This window comes from Dermacentor silvarum, chromosome 4 (genome assembly GCF_013339745.2).
Source record: "Dermacentor silvarum isolate Dsil-2018 chromosome 4, BIME_Dsil_1.4, whole genome shotgun sequence".
Lineage (NCBI taxonomy): Eukaryota > Metazoa > Arthropoda > Arachnida > Ixodida > Ixodidae > Dermacentor > Dermacentor silvarum.
This window is the reverse complement of record NC_051157.2, coordinates 44,574,853-44,590,826: the sequence shown is the minus strand read 5'-3', so window position 1 is coordinate 44,590,826 and position 15,974 is coordinate 44,574,853. Positions and strand designations below refer to the sequence as shown.

The 15,974-nt window shown below is 48.3% G+C and overlaps 1 protein-coding gene across 1 annotated transcript in view; it reads right to left on the bottom strand.

The window, feature by feature from the left end:
* Positions 1–15,699, bottom strand: part of LOC119449924 (uncharacterized) — an 80,992-nt gene extending 65,293 nt beyond the window's left edge. The window contains exon 1 of the mRNA XM_037713214.2: positions 15,278–15,699. The gene's annotated coding sequence lies outside the window, so the exon portion shown is untranslated. The remainder of the gene's footprint in view (positions 1–15,277) is intronic.
* Between the last annotated feature and the right edge of the window lie 275 nt (positions 15,700–15,974).

Below are 15,974 nucleotides of genomic sequence, written 5' to 3'. Positions count from 1 at the left end.
GGTCGAGCTGCCTTCAGTCCTCTGCGTATTTGGCGGCTTCAGACACTGGCGTGCATTCAGAAGCGTCGGGTCGGTATGGAAGCAGTGTGTCCATTGTACGCGAGGGCTCGCGGCCATATAGCAGAAAGAATGGCGAAAAGCCAGTGGTAGCTTGTGTGGCCGTATTATACGCATACGTTACGAACGGCAAAACAGTGTCCCAGTACTGTGGTCCGAGGCAACGCACATAGTCAACATGTCACCGAGTGTGCGGTTGAACCTCTCTGTCAAGCCGTTCGTTTGCGGGTGGTAGGCGGTAGACTTGCGGTGAACGATGCTGCATGCAGGCGAGAAGGGCTTGGATTACTTCGGACAGGAACACACGCCCCCGGTCGCTGAGCAGTTCGCGTGGTGCTCCATGTCGAAGAACGAAGCTCCGCAAGATGAAGAAGGCAACGTCACGCGCAGAAGCCGCCGGAAGTGCGGCAGTCTCGGCGTAGCGCGTCAAGTGGTCGACACCTACAATTATCCATCGGTTTCCCGAGGAACTGCAGGGAAGTGGCCCGTATAGGTCTATGCCGACGCGATCAAATGGCCGGGCCGGGCAGGGGAGCGGCTGTAACTCGCCAGGAGGGTGCTGTTGAATTTTACGCCTTTGGCACGCCGTGCAAGCGCGTACGTACTGGTGCACGAAGTGATACATGGCGTGCCAGTAGAAACGCTGCCTCAGCCGAGTGTACGTTTTCAGAACGCCGGCGGGACCATTATGAGGAGCGGCATGGAAATAAGCGCATATGTCAGCACTCATGTGTCGTGGTATCACAAGCAGCCATTTGCGTCCATCAGCCAAATAATTCCTGCGGTAAAGGACGTTTTCGCGGACAGCAAAGTGAGCGGCTTGGCGACGAAGTGTTCGAGAGGAGGGTGTGACGGATGGATGATGGAGGAAATTCAGCATAGTTGAAAGCAGGGGATCCTTACGCTGTTCGGCCGGCATATCAGCGACGGTGATGGTCGACATGGATGCGAAGGGCATTGACACTGAAGCCACATCGGAAGGTATCGGTGATCGGGAAAGTGCATCGGCGTCAGAGTGCTTTCTGCCCGATCGGTAGACAACGCGGATGTCATATTCTTGTAAGCGAAGTGCCCAGCGGCCGAGGCGACCTGACGGACCTTTCAACGAGGACAGCCAGCAAAGGGTGTGGTGGTCGGTAACAATGTCAAAAGGGCGACCATAGAGGTATGGACGAAATTTGACGAGAGCCCAAATAATGGTCAAGCACTCTTTCTCTGTGACAGAGTAGTTGGCTTCTGCCTTCTTTAAAGTGCGGCTCGCATATGCGACGACGTACTCGTCGTAGCCGCCTTTCCGTTGCGCTAGGACTGCACCAAGTCCGATGCCACTTGCGTCCGTGTGTAGCTCTGTGGGCGCTGTGGGATCGTAGTGTCGAAGGATGGGCGGCGAAGTAGACGACGTAGTTGCTTGAAGGCTTCGTCACACGAAGTTGACCACGCGGAGATGCCGCTGCTAGCAGTAAGCAAATTGGTCAGTGATGCGATGATAGTGGCAAAATTGCGCACAAAACGCCGAAAGTAAGAGCAGAGCCCTATAAAGCTGCGGAGTGCTTTAAGAGTAGTGGGCATCGGAAACTCTGCGACCACGCGAAGCTTGGCTGGGTCAGGAAGTACACCATCCTTCGAAACAACGTGTCCCAATATTGTTAACTTGCGGGCAGCAAAACGGCACTTTTTGATGTTGAGTTGGAGGCCGGCAGAGGTGAGGCACGTCAGGATCTCACGCAAGCGAACGAGGTGCGTCGGGAAATCGGGCGAAAACACGACAATATCATCAAGGTAGCGCAGACATGCTTTCCACTTGTAGTTACGAAGGATAGTGTCCATCATACGCTCGAAAGTAACGGGCGCGTTGCAGAGCCCGAATGGTATTACGGTAAATTCATACAAGCCGTCGGACGTGACGAAATCGGTCTTCTCACAGTCGTCTTCAGCTATCGGCACTTGCCACTAGCCGGAGCGAAGATCCAAAGATGAGAAGTACTCTGCGCCTTGTAGGGAGTCGAGGGCGTCATCTATCCGAGGCAGCAGATAGACATCTTTACGCGTTATCTTATTGAGCTGACGGTAATCCACACAGAAGCGTATTGAGCCGTCCTTCTTGCGTACTAATACTACAGGAGACGCCCAAGGACTGTGGGAAGGCCGAATGACGCCACGATGCAGCATATCGTCGACTTGCACGGTAATTATCTGTCGCTCAGCCGCCGACAAGCGGTACGGTCGCTGGCGTAATGGTGGATGGGAACCAGTGTGGATGCTGTGAGGGGCGGTCGCCATACGTCCCAGGGATGGTTGGTCGCAATCAAACGACGAGCGAAAATTCTGAAGAAGCGCGAGGACTTGCATGCAGCAACCAATTTCCCTCGCTAGGTGACTGGCGACGACGTAAGGGGGAAAGCGAGCGACGACGCGGTGACGGATAACGATGGTTGCCGAAAGGGCGTCGAGGAGACGGCGAATACTCTGGGTCGGGACGCATGGAATGCCCGGTTGCATCGTGGGAATATCCATGCCTAGGCGTTGCGCCAGCAGGGCTAGCAGGTGGCATGCGACGATGGCAGAAGCGCGCGACATGGCCGGCGAAACAGCAAGCGAAACATATGGGTCGGTTGTCGCGTAACGTAACTTCGTCGGGTCATCCCACTTGTTGTGATCACTGACGCGCTCATCGGTGAGCCAATCTTCCACGTCAGTATCACCGGCTCCGCTAAAGACAGGAGGGTCCCGCTGCCGCTGGACGGCGCCGCAAATGATGAGAGCGGCGGAAGCTGCAGGCGGATTGTCGGTAGGCTCGAGCATGGTAGCGGTTGAAGCAGTCGGCAACGTTCGGCTGCGAAGTTCCAGGGTGAGGTCCGGGATTGCAGCACCTCCACCAAATGTGATATGACGATTTATTTGACAATGACGTCTCACGCAATCGAGGCAGTCCCCGAACGCTGATGGCGCGCACAGCGACAGACGCAAGAGCACTTCTTCCTCTTCTTCATATTATGTTTAAGAAACGATTTCTCGGCCTTCCGATTTCTCTAACTGTTAGCATAAAACCTCATAAACATACGTGATTCCCACTCATAATGCAAGACTAACTCTCATTTCCCGTCTTATGGCACTGGGAGTGTTTTTTGTTTTTTTTTCTTTTTTGTTTTTTTTTTTCAGGCGCCGCATCAACTTACGTGCAGAGAATGGTTTCCAAAAGCGTCCGTTGTGGCCGCGTGTGCCGTCGCATAAAAAAAATCATCATCATCATCATTTGCATCGCATCCTGTAAGCAGTAGACCTCAGCTAAGTCAATATCTTGCTTGATCGCTAAACCAGCCTACTACGGCCACGTCAATGATGAAATTCAAGGACTATAGACGCATTCCCCGTGTACTCCCGTGAGCGATACGAAAGCAGGGACATCAATTTGCATTCAAGAGCGCCTAGAAACTCAGCATCTACGTGTGTTTCACAAAGGCAAGATGTTTATGAGGAAAACTACTTGAACAGTGTGCTAACTTGTGCAGGTTGGTATACTACATACTTGAGGAGAAAAAAAAAACAGTGGTTTTAAAGGTGATAATAGACGAGACGACCAACACAAGCACTGTGCCTGTCGTCTGCTCTTGCCCCGTTTAGAACTGCTGTTTCTCCGCCTATTAAAGTTACTAGGCACTCAATGACACGTCATGTCCGAAAAAAAAAGAAAAATGGGCAGAAACCGTCGGAGGTTGACTGTCAAAGCCGAGTGATAGCTTCCCGCTTGAGCTGGTGATATGTGCTATATATGCTGCTGCGCATACTTCAGGGTCGGCTAGACTGGATAATGCTATCACGGCCACTGGAAAAAAAAAAAAAAAAAAAAAAGGTTGTCGTAGTTTCACCTGAAAGGTGAAGCATCAATTGCGATAGCAAATTTGTAGAGAGCTATACGGAGTAATGATATTAGCTTTATCAGCTGTATAAACTTGGACATGCAGCAGCACCGGCAACACGCAGAACTGTTGTCGACGCCGTCGGCGTTTTGCCCGCGTTCGCTCAAAATGCGTGCGGCGTTGGTGACTGTTGCCGGAGCCTCTGATATAAATAGGCACTTGGTGCCGCAGCTAAACATCGCCTCCCTTCCCTCCCCCTCCCCCCCCCCCTCCCCCACGGCCTCTCGCGCGTCGGAAGAAGGCGCGTTTGCTCTACATATATGGTGATTGTAAAGGAGGAAAGAGACGCCTACTTCTGCAGCCCTTAAGCGAGCACGGCGCAGAACTCGCGTTTGTTCTCCGCCGTGCGTTCACTCCCCGTGAAAGCGCGCGCCCCTCGCGCCCTTTCACTCGCACATACAGCGTTCGGCGGCGCGCGGCGACGATTTCATCTCCATTGACGTCATACGGAACCTCACGGCGACGGCGACGGCGACGCCGACGGCAGAAATCTGCTTTTGAGTGTCCATATAATTGCTATCGCAATAAAAGAAAAAATTGTTCGGCCTGCCGCGTGCATAGAAAACGGCGTGATTTTCCGTGACGCCACCGGTCAAGGACTGTTGTCGGGGAACGGCGTAGAAAAAGCGTCAGGAACGCGCTAGGAACGCCGTCGCACGTGGAAGCCGACGCGTCCCATCGTCGTCAGGTAGCGCCATTCGGGCCTATATTGACCTAGTTTATTCGACCGGACAGCCATCTTAACAACGTTGGGAGAAGAGCCTGGGAGAAGAGCTCCGCTTTAAATTACGAATAACCATCGTGTGGTTATTCGTGTGGCTGTGTGGTTACGGAGTGGCCGGACAGCGAGTGTTAGCCGGGACGAAGACGCCGACGTTCCACCTGCGTGAATTGTCCACCATCCACTTTGCCTTCGTACTTGTAAATGTCCTGTAAATAGCATTGGATACATTCCTCTTTACCTTCCATCGGAATATTTTTCGAGGGTGTAGCAGCCGTCGGCTTGAGACGTGTATGGCTCGGTATCAGCGCGTTCGCGCTGAGCCTCTGTCGCTGCAAGTGGGCTCATGGATTGCGCATGCCCCCGCTTTACACACATACTATGCCAACCGCTTTCGCCTATTTTCTTCATCGGAATGGCCAGAGGTCCCGAATTAATGTGAAGCCTGTGGCTGCAACGAGACGATTGGGGACCTTTTGTGTGAGAGTGCTAGTTTTAGCGCACAAGGAAAAGCGCTCTGCCCCACGGTCGACTAGCTTGACAACTGCCCCTTCACGGAAAACAATATTCTTGGCCGATACCAAGCAAACGAATATTCCAATCTGGTTAACCTCCCTATATTTCCTTTTATTCGTCTCTCTCTCTCTCTCTCGCTCTCACTCGTTTTTGTATGCAATGCGGGGGTATAGACAAACCTTCCATGCAGGTTCATCTGCGATGTCCTGTGGTGAGTTCTTCAAGACAGTTTCCTTGCGCGCAAGCGCTGTCGTATATGAGCAGGCATAATGCTTCTCGTCTTTCTATAGGTGTGCGACGAAGACAAGAGCTGCATGCATTCATGCAACGTGTCGAGAGCTCACGCGTGTCAAGCCGTTACATTACCGATCAAGTTACATTGGCCGGGGCAGGGTCTGAGATAGATCACGCGGATTCAAGTTTCAACAAACTACATCGTCTTGGACATCTCTAGTCTTACGTCGAGTGGAGCTTTGTAAAAGCTAGAGCTTAATTATCCAAGCGGGGTGAGTGGCTCGCTAATCATGTGTTCAACGCGACACTTTCCAATTAATGTGAGAGCTTATATGCGCACCAATTATAAATCGTAGGAGATTTCGGGTTTAGATTATCTAAAGCATTATAAGCTGTGCCTTTGTCACTGCTAAAGTAATTTCGCGGTAGATGAGCTGTGACAGCGCATGCGCAAAACACTCTGCTCGAGCCGCATGGTATCCTCGCGTGCAGAGCAAGATTACAGCACAACTATTCACGAGCATTAAACTGGTAAATAACAAACCACGTTATTGAAGCAGTCTATTGAATTTTAAATCCCTGATTGACCGAGTCAATATCTTTTCACGCAGTCGGCACGAAAGAAAGCCATACTCTGACGCGGGCATCTTCGAACAATTAATACACTTTCATGAAACATTACACATTACCATTAAACATTACACTTCCAACAAATACGCGAAAGCTCCTCCTCCGAAGATGCTCATTGTTGAAAGAGAGAGAGGAAGAACTGGTTTCTCCTGTTTTAGATGAATTGGTCATGACACGAAAGTGAATCGTGCATTCTAAGAAGCACTGCCAGCTTCGTTGCACATGCACAAATACAAGTCCGTAAATGGGCACAGTCTTTCTTTTTAGAGCGCAGCTCTTAGGCGCCCTTTCCCGCGGCGAACGTCGGCGTCGGCGTAACCGAGCGAACGAGCACAGCGAGAGATGAAAGAAGTGAACGCGGAGCGCAGCGGGGGATGAAAGACGCGAGGAGGAAAGCGAAAAGGAGGGCGCAGCGGAACCGTGAGGCGGAAAGCGGAGAAGGAGGGTAGGGGCGAAGGCGTGAGAAGAAAAGTGGAGTGCGGCGACGATGGCTACGAGATGGCACCAGAGTAGCGCGCGTAGTCTCGGAGGCCTGTCGGCGGCTGCGGTGATCGAATCTCCAGATTAGCGAAGCAGTCGCGCCACACTTCGCTCCGTTTGCAACGTGCCGCACGAGACAGATTGTCCGCGCCTGCCAATATATCGCGAAACGAAAACACGTATAGAGTTGCGCTCAAATTTAGCATTAGGGAGTAGCGTAACCGTCGGTGAATTTTCTTTTCATTCCTTTCTGCGGCAGCTGGCTTATCTGGCAGAAAACATTAGCCGTGTATCCCACAAGAAATAATGAACCTTGGAAAGTGCGAACATACAAAACAACAAACGTTACAGAACAAGTTACCCAGACTACTAGATACATTATCCAGAAACAAGCTTACTTTAGACAGCTATAGCTTGTTAAAAAATTACGCATTCATTTCAAACCCCCTTAATATCTTTGTTTCTTACCACTGCAACTGTCTGTAGATGTGATATTAGTTTTGTCAATGTTATTTTTTGCGTTACCGTGATGTAAACCGTCTTTTCCTCTAAAACTGTAGCGATTAAATGTGTACTTCTGCATTGTTAAGAACTTACTGTAAGCTCGCTGCGATTTATGTATTTGGCATCCCACAGCTGTGCAGCCGCTATTTTGTGGGGGGCTGCGGCTTCGTCAAGCTTTCAATGTCGGCAGCTCTTACCGCTGGTCCCCTGCATCGTGGATGTGTTTTGATGCGAACTTATTATTATTATTATTATTATTATTATTATTATTATTATTATTATTATTATTATTATTATTATTATTATTATTATTATTATTATTATTATTATTATTATTATTATTATTATTATTATTATTATTATTACAGTCTCCCTCGAAGGGCGAAGCAATGAGAGAAATAGCAAGCATACGGGACCAGTGCTGCTGCGCGCTTAATCAACACTCCGGAGGCTACCAGGCGCCATAGGTATATCAGACGTGAACGGTGAGCCCGTGTGTGGCGTAATCGCATGGCGTATTTTAAGCGAGCGAAAACGCTACGTGCGCCAAACGCCGCGGACGCGAGAGCACCCGCACGAAGCAAATGAAAACGCGGCGCAGGCTCGCCGTGCGTCTTCATGCGATCGCGCCAGAAAGCGGACGTCGGCCGCCGTCCAGCCCGCCCACCGAGGCGTTCCGCCGAGATGATGCGCAGACGGCAACAACATCTGGTGGCGTTCTCCGACCGTCCCAGTTTCAGCTCACAAAACGGCAAAGTATAGAGCCACTCGCAGGGATGCCATGGGACTAGAGTGATGATAAGTGCGTGACGTACCTACATGGGAAGAAATTTCGATGGGGCCCGGCATAAAACACTTTCGTGTGAAAAGTTAAAAGAAGGAAGACGGACTGTATTCGGCAATCGTGGGGAAAATCGTTCATGCATAACTTTTACGCACTTAGAGGGGTCTGACTGATTCATTCTTTTGGTTACATAATAATTGCCATCGATCGACGAGAATGAAAATGTCGGTGACAAAGTATAAGCCTGTATAGGTATTATAGGAGAATACGTCGTCTTTTGCTTCGTCACGTAAGGTTTATTTTGATATTTTAACGTTGCATCAGAAGACCATGCAAGCGCTATTGCGCTTCTTGAGATTCACCAGCCTGTGTGAACGCATCTGATTGGAACTCCATTCGTGTTCCTTCTTTTTTTTTTCTTTATCTCACTCTTTCTATTTGTCCTCTTTCGAACCCCTATTTCCTCCACCCCAGTGCAGAATAGCTAACTGGAGACTCACATCTGGTTGTACTCCCTGCCTTTCCTCTCTTTATATCTCTATCTTGTCCAGCTCTCCAAAATTTTTCTATCTTTATAAGGAAGCTGAATCAGTGCAAGCATATGTTATCGTGAAAATCAAAAGTAGCAATAGGAGTGAATGCCTGCATGATGGACAGGGGCCCGGTTTCCTGGCGAATACGAAACACGCTTAAGCATGATGTTGCCACTCAACGCATTCTTGCACAATCGTCCTGCCTTGCTAAGGCAAAGCAGGCCACACTACACGACAGCTGATTGTCAAGCTGTCGGGAATTCATCACCGAGAGAAGTGCAAACCAACGTTCAGGAAGTAATGGCTCTTCGCACGCATTACATAGAGGAGATGCAGTTCTTATTAATTATTTACGGGCGTCACCACCGATAATGTGCCAACGCCGACGTATCTTAGAGTGTGTCTGCACGTAAGTGTAAGGAACTCTTACAGCTGACTTCATCGCAATAAGAGACTTTATGGGGAGAAGCCCACTTCTCTGCTATTCCTTTCGTTTACAGGCTATGTGTTGCGAGCATTTATGTATACACATACTTCCGAAAAACATTATCGGGGACACAGTACACGGTGAGGTAGTGGTTTGAAAAAGGAGGTGATCAAAAACATAGAAGCTATAGGGAAAACACATGTAAGCTACTGCTCAGTTAGTGTGGAATGTGGTTGAAAGCAAGGAAGAGAATATCAGTCGTATCAAGAGCAGCTCAACGGTTGTCAAGTACGAGCCAAATGTTGTCGGGACAGAAAAATCCGAAAGATTGTTAGTCGTCGCCTGACCATTCCAATTCTATGACGCGATCATTATGAAACCGTTTCATTTGTTTTTGTTCTCGATTTGCTATGCCAAAGTTGACCCTCGTATTCTACTCGTGTTCGTCTAAGGAGCGGTTGTTTGTGGTTATTATCGTATTAAAACGTGACAGTGACGAGAAAAAGCGATCCCGTAGGTCATACGCAGAGGAAGAATGTGGAGGTAACAAAGCGCCTCGAGCGGCCAGTCGCGCGACAATGTTGCGTGTATTCGCAGGCTTCTTTCACGCTCGGAAAAAACACTTTTATGTAGCACGTATTGAGCAACAGAAAGCTGTATCGGAAGTTTTTCATGCTGCTCTTCAATTTTCTCAATGACACTTTTCATCTAATAATAATATTTGAGAAGTTGATTAACTAATTAGGACGAATTATGTAATTAGGCGAAATGCAAAACATAATCTGAGTATCTCCAAGCGACGGCACACAACATTACCGTGGTTCTATCCAGCTACGCGGTATTTGCATATTTTAAAACTTTCGTGCATAATATTGGGACACCCTGTATAGCGAGATGGATGGATGGATGGATGTAAAACTTTAATGAAATCCTGAGGTACGCGAGGGCGTAAATAATTTCTGGATCACACTCGTACTTTGAACTTCAAATGTAAGTCTAGTCGTTTCTGTATATTTAGCGATTACTAGCAAAGAAAATGTTTTTGGGTGTTTTATCCACAACCTAGCAATGAAAGAAGAAAAAAAAATAGTGAAAGACAACACCGTCGAACCTCATCTCTGCTAGATTACGTGCAAACCTACTGTATCTCATGGCAAGCAGACGCTGGCTTCTTTCAACCCGGGAGAGGTTGCTTGACGCTGAGCGAATACTCAGCGCTGCGTATGCATACACATAACGTCGGCGAGTTTCGTTTGGTGCGCGCTTGGCTTCCGCATTCTGTTGCGCGATTTGCCTACCTTATGGCGCTTCGGGCCGCTGCAATGCGCGTACGATTTGTGCGCAGGCGCCATAAATAACGCTCGACCGCGGACAGACTCCTGGAGAGCCGTCTTCCGACCGGTCGGTGGCACCGTTACATCATTAGGAAGCCACCCCTGGAGGTATAGCTTCGCCTCGCCAGGTAGCCTTATCGCCACTTGCATAGAGAAATTTGTTGCGCTTGATCGCTGACCGCCGGTGGCTTAAGCTTGATGCTATCTGTCGCCGTATGCCTCAGGGCGCGCGCCGAACCACGGCGTGTACTGGGTGGCGCTTACGTTGATCGTAACGACGTTATTCGATGGCAAGGTACGTGTTATCGTTTCCTAAGCTGCCTGTAGGCTAGCTTCTCACTTTAGTTTGGTCGGCCGTCGTTAATGACATGCTGAATGCAGCCCGTTCTCGTTCCGTCACCGAAGCTATATGCAGCACTTAGTTGGATCATTATTTGGGGAAAAGGCTATCTGGAAATGCCGAGTGCTAAAGGCAGTATTCTTGACATGGGCTTGCGCATTATTCACTTAAATTATTTTAAAAAGGTTTGCGTCTAAACGCAATCGATAGTGTTTGGCCGCTACTGGCAGCGGCATCTTGTTTTTGATTGTTTTTAGGAATCCCTGCGTAGAGTTCTTGTCTTTTAGTTAGCCAGGATGTGCACTCTCTCGGTAAGAGAGTTGTGGCGCAGGATACCACGTAAAAATTTTAAAAAATGCTTTTGTTGAGAACATCATTTAACCTGAAAGGCAGGCATCGACAATGTGTCATAATGATTTATTCTTGCATCCTACCGGCAACGTCACGAACTCGTTAGTAACTTTTAAGCCCGATACCATTTCCTGGCACTTTCTCAAATTTGTGTTTAATACAACAAATCAGCTTTCGTTCCTCATGTAGCATTGCATGTCGAGCGAATGACGTCAATTACCTCTTCAATTGCCGCTAAATATTTTTATTCTTTCTCAGAAGTGAAATCAATCAATCAATCAATCGTTTAATTATTGGTAAATATTTCCGGAGTTTAAGGTTACCTCAAGTAACCTCCCCGCTGTGACAGCTAGCACATCAGTTTGAATTGCTTCATCTGCGCACTTACAAGAATTAAATATAAAAAAATATAATTTAGAACTGCATTGTCTATTGTAGCAAGGGCTGGTGGGCACGAACACTGCGGCCTAGCTGTGCGCTAGGTATATCCGTTAAGCTCGCTTAGATTTTCTATACATATAAAGAAAAAGCGCCCAGCATTTATACGACTTGAAACTTGTGCTTCAGGCAAGGAGTAGGCGGTAGACGCTCAGACAAGCTTTCTCTCGAACCACACTCTGTGCCCAAATAGCTATGTTACATATAGGGCCCGTATTAGGATTTCCAAATACGCTGAAGCTTTCGCCAGCCAAATTTCTTTGAAAGTGAGAAACTAATATTACGGTGTGATAGTGAACGGCGAACACAACGTGGGTCGTTGAAGCTCAGAATGATGACGACTCAGAGACGATGCGCCCTATTTTGAGAGAAAAAGGGGAGGCCGGAGCCTCGAGACGACCGTGCAAGTTCAACCGCTTTCTAGACACCCGGATGCATATACTTGGCGGGAGCCGGGGAATGACTAGAATCATAGCCGATGACAGGTGACTACGACAATGAGCCTGCTTGGCGACGTCTTTGGTATAGGTGCGCAGACATAATGCTGCAAGCGGAGGAAATCTGTCAATGCGACGCTTGTTGGCACTGCTCCCACTGCCCAAAATTTGACTGACAGGTCGTGAGCAAAGAGTAAAACGACAAGTGACAAAGTGAAAAAAAAAGGTTATTCATGAATACGTCGGCGTCGAAGGTAAAGAGAAAATTGAAATAGGTAAGAGGCGTCTGCCATAAAACAAGTCAAGGGCGGCGAAAAGCTGCGATACATGTCGGGTTTGAGCGCGTTCCTTGACGGAGCATGTAGAGCATCGCTCTTCTAGGACGGCAGAACGTGTGAAGAAGGGAAATTGGTGTTTGCGAGCGAGTTGTACATTTCTTACTCCATTGCGCAGCTCACTCAGCTCAGTGAAGCGCGCGAGAGCTGCGATCCGTACCAGAGTTTTCCTTGACGAAGCCTCGGTGATCGATGTTTCAGGATAGTAAGAAATGTTCCAAGAATGAATTTGCGTTTGCGAGAAATGTGTACCGCTGTACCATTGCTCTGCCATCGAAATATCTTCAAACCTCTCAGCCGCTGAAGGAAGTGCGCAAATGGAACACGCTTCGAAGACCACGACACTATATATATGCTAGCAGCGTACTTGCTACAGACTAGAGACCCTAAAGCCTGGAGGGGAGGCCAGCTTTACGAATCCATGTCCAAAAGAGGCGTCCGTCTTTAGAGGGAGTGAGGCGCTATGCCCAGAGTCTCTGAAACATGTCCAGCCACCCACGTTATAGGTGTCCCCGTTGCAATATTCTTTCACAAGATCTTAAAACAATCTTGAAGAGCATTCAGTCTCGCTCGCCTCCGTAGATTGTACGCTAACGTACGTACTTCCCTTACGGAAACACTGTACATCTCTTCCTGTCTTAACTTCCTTGTTCGCGTACGTACATTTATGGGTCAAATTCGCTATCCCGGGCCCCAACTTCGAATAGCGTCCGCGTTACACGCGACTTCAGCACACTTTGCAGATCTGCAGGAGGTCCAAACACAATCGCGGACAATAAAGGCGTGATTTCTACTATAGAAACCGGGTGTCGCCACTTTTCCCACTCGGCAAACAAAGAGTAAGACAGCTAACACCATTTATATGAATATACTCCCGTAATCCCGTGCCCTTACCAGTGTAAGGCTTTCCGCGTCCCTGACCATGTGTAAGATTCCCGCGCGGCATTTGCTCTTACCTGCCTTCTCTCCGGGAGGCGAGCTTGCAGCCTCCCCGTGTTTTGCGCTTTGTTTGAAATCGACGCTTCCTTTTTTTTCGGCATCCTGTCCCTTTATTAAAGCGCCCCCAAGTTTCGAGGACAAGATTTCCCATCCCGGCGCAAACACTTCCCGCGACCACTGTCCAGCGCACCTTCTTTTCCGGACAGTGTTTGAACAGATGCTGAAACACACGCTGTTCGATAGTGATCGGACACTCTCGCGCGGGTTGTTCAGATGTGGACATTTTCAACGTCGCTTGGTTCATGTGGATGCAAATATTTAGTATACAAACGTTTGCAAGGAATATTCCAGACTGTCAGAATGAGTCACTTCTGTCTATCCTCCTGAGACCCGAACACAACTGTGGAACATAGTCGCTTTTCAAGGTACTTTTTTATTGTCTACTGTTTTGTTCCAAACTTGAAAACAATTTTTAAAATTGATATGCCACGGTTAGATGCCAAAAGCTGCGTCTGCATGTACGTCTCCATGTCTCCATCTCATCATGTTTGCTACGATAAAAACGGCATTTCATTGCTTAAACGCAGCGATGAAGATGGAACTACGTGTATAGTACATTGCCATGTTGCTGCCGCGTCCGGTATTTTCACGCAATCTCAGTGATTTCGAAACACTCCTCAAAGTTGCTTTCGGTCGTCTGGGACGACACAGAGGTCTAGATCAATTCAGTGTCACATTCCTCAAAAGCGGATGAAAGAACATGAGTAGACCACTTCTTTATAGTTGCACATGCGCTGTACTTCACACTCATGATGGATATTTTGCGTAATCACTTCCGAGTGAATTTAAAAAGAAAGTTGAAGGCAATGTGCCTTCAAACATCTCTAGCCGTTCTCTTAGAGGGCTCCGCAGTTCGGTTTTCACAGCCATCGGCTTGTGAAAGTTATGAATATACCATCTCCTTCCTCTTTTCGTATACCTGCCAAACTACGTTCCACAGGTACTTTAGCTGGTCTGGTAAGTGGTTAGAGGTGCCAATGTGTATCGCGCGAAGGTATCGAAACAGCCGTATAGTTCAACTGCGAGAAAGCTGCCTGAAAAGAATGAATCGCGTCGGGAGCATGGTCCCCGATATATTTTAGGAGTACTGCTTTCGATAGCGAAAAAAAAAAAGAAACGTTGCTATTAATTTCAAAGGTTAAAAAATGCGACTGTCAAAACAACATGCCCGGAGATACTGATTTCGCCACCTTCCAGCGAAGGCTATTCTCGGCTCTACGACTTACCTTTGCAAAAAATTAAAAAAAAGAAGCGATACTGAATTCAAGCATGCAAACTATCAACGCGTGCGCGCGTTCAACTGCCCCAAGGTAGGCAACGCCTATTAACCTTTTATGTACGCTTTCTATCAGGCAGTAAGACAAGAAACAAAGGCTTCTCAGTAACAAGGCGTTCTTTTAAACTCAGCGACTTTTCAGTTTGTCGCACGAAAACGCTGTACGAACTCGGTTCGACGAGAACACAACGTTATTTCCATGCTGCTCACCGAATGTTATGTAACTTCGGCTGATGTTCTTTGAGAAATGACAAAGAAACAAGGAACAGGTCTGATTGACGACAAGAACAAAAATAAGTTTTGTGCATTACTTTGTCATCTTTGCTGCACTTTGGATGACGAAAGATAAACTAAAGCCTTCAACCGTACACTTCAAAATAATAACTACCTATTTTTTTCACCCTTTATGTCCGTGCTTACCTGCCGTGAAAGCATAGGATACTGAACGATATCACTTATGACAAATCTGTTGTAGGGAACCAGAGAGAGACAGAAAAAAAAAGAAAGAAAAAAACATTAGGCTTTGCAGTTCAACGTAAGGCCTATACCTATTTTCTTCTACCTTAAAGTCAGCTTGCTGGTCGTGCAAGCAAAGAGTACTGAACACTAGCTCACGAAAATATGTTCCACGGAACTATAGATAGATCAAACGAAAAAAAAAAACGAAAAAAAAAACAACTATAAAACTCAAATTTCAATATAGCACCTATTTTCTTCTCTCCTGAAATTGAGCTTACCTGTCGTGCACGCGAAGAATACTGAGCGCTGGCTTCTTATAAATTTTTACTCATGGAAGATAAAGACAAGAAATTTTAAGCTTCAAACTTCAAAATAGCGGATACCTAACTTTTTTCTTTCTCTCTCTCTCTCGCTCTTCACGTCTTTGTTTACCTGTCCCGAAAGCTAAGCGTGCTAAAAAGTGACATTTGATGAATCTGCCCGAGGAAGTTTTCAAGTCACTCACCTGAGGTCTCGGTGCCAAAGTGGCCCGTCGCGTGCGGGTCTCTCTGTCTCTTTCGGGGCGCGTCGCACACTACGGTCACGAACTTTCGGGGTCGGGTGGGAGAAGTTTCTGTGTGGAAGGGCGGCGTGCAGGGGACGGTTGTCGGAGTTGCGGACGCGCACAAGATGGGCCCGGGTGCGAGCTTCGATCGGAAAGCGCCTTCTCTCCACGGACTAGCGGTTGGTGGTGGTGGTCACGGTGCGTCTCGGTGCAGCTCACTGGTACTGCTCCTTCTGGTGGTGCTTCTCGCGAGTCTGTGTTGTTCTTGCTGGTGCTTCCGCAGCTGAGGCGCTCTTCCAGGTGCTGCGCGCGCCCTCCTTCGGACCTAGGTGGCAACTCGCGTTGAATCCGAGTTCGACTCGCTCCGCTACGCTTTATATATGCGCCCTGCTATCGGCTCCCGAGGTTGGGAAAAGGATGGAAGGGGGAAAAAATATATAGATATATCGCGCACGCTAGCGTGTGGGCGTCCCGGTTTCAGAACCGCGCGGAAAGCTTGGGAGGCGCGCGCTTTCGCGCGCGCGCATGCTGTTGACGTCATTGGAGGGCCCGGACTGCGATTGGTGGAGAGAGCGCTCGTATAACTCTCGCCGCGCAGTGGATCTCTACTCCTCGGCGCATCGGTCAGTTGGCGCGGAGAAATTTAGCCGTTGTGCGG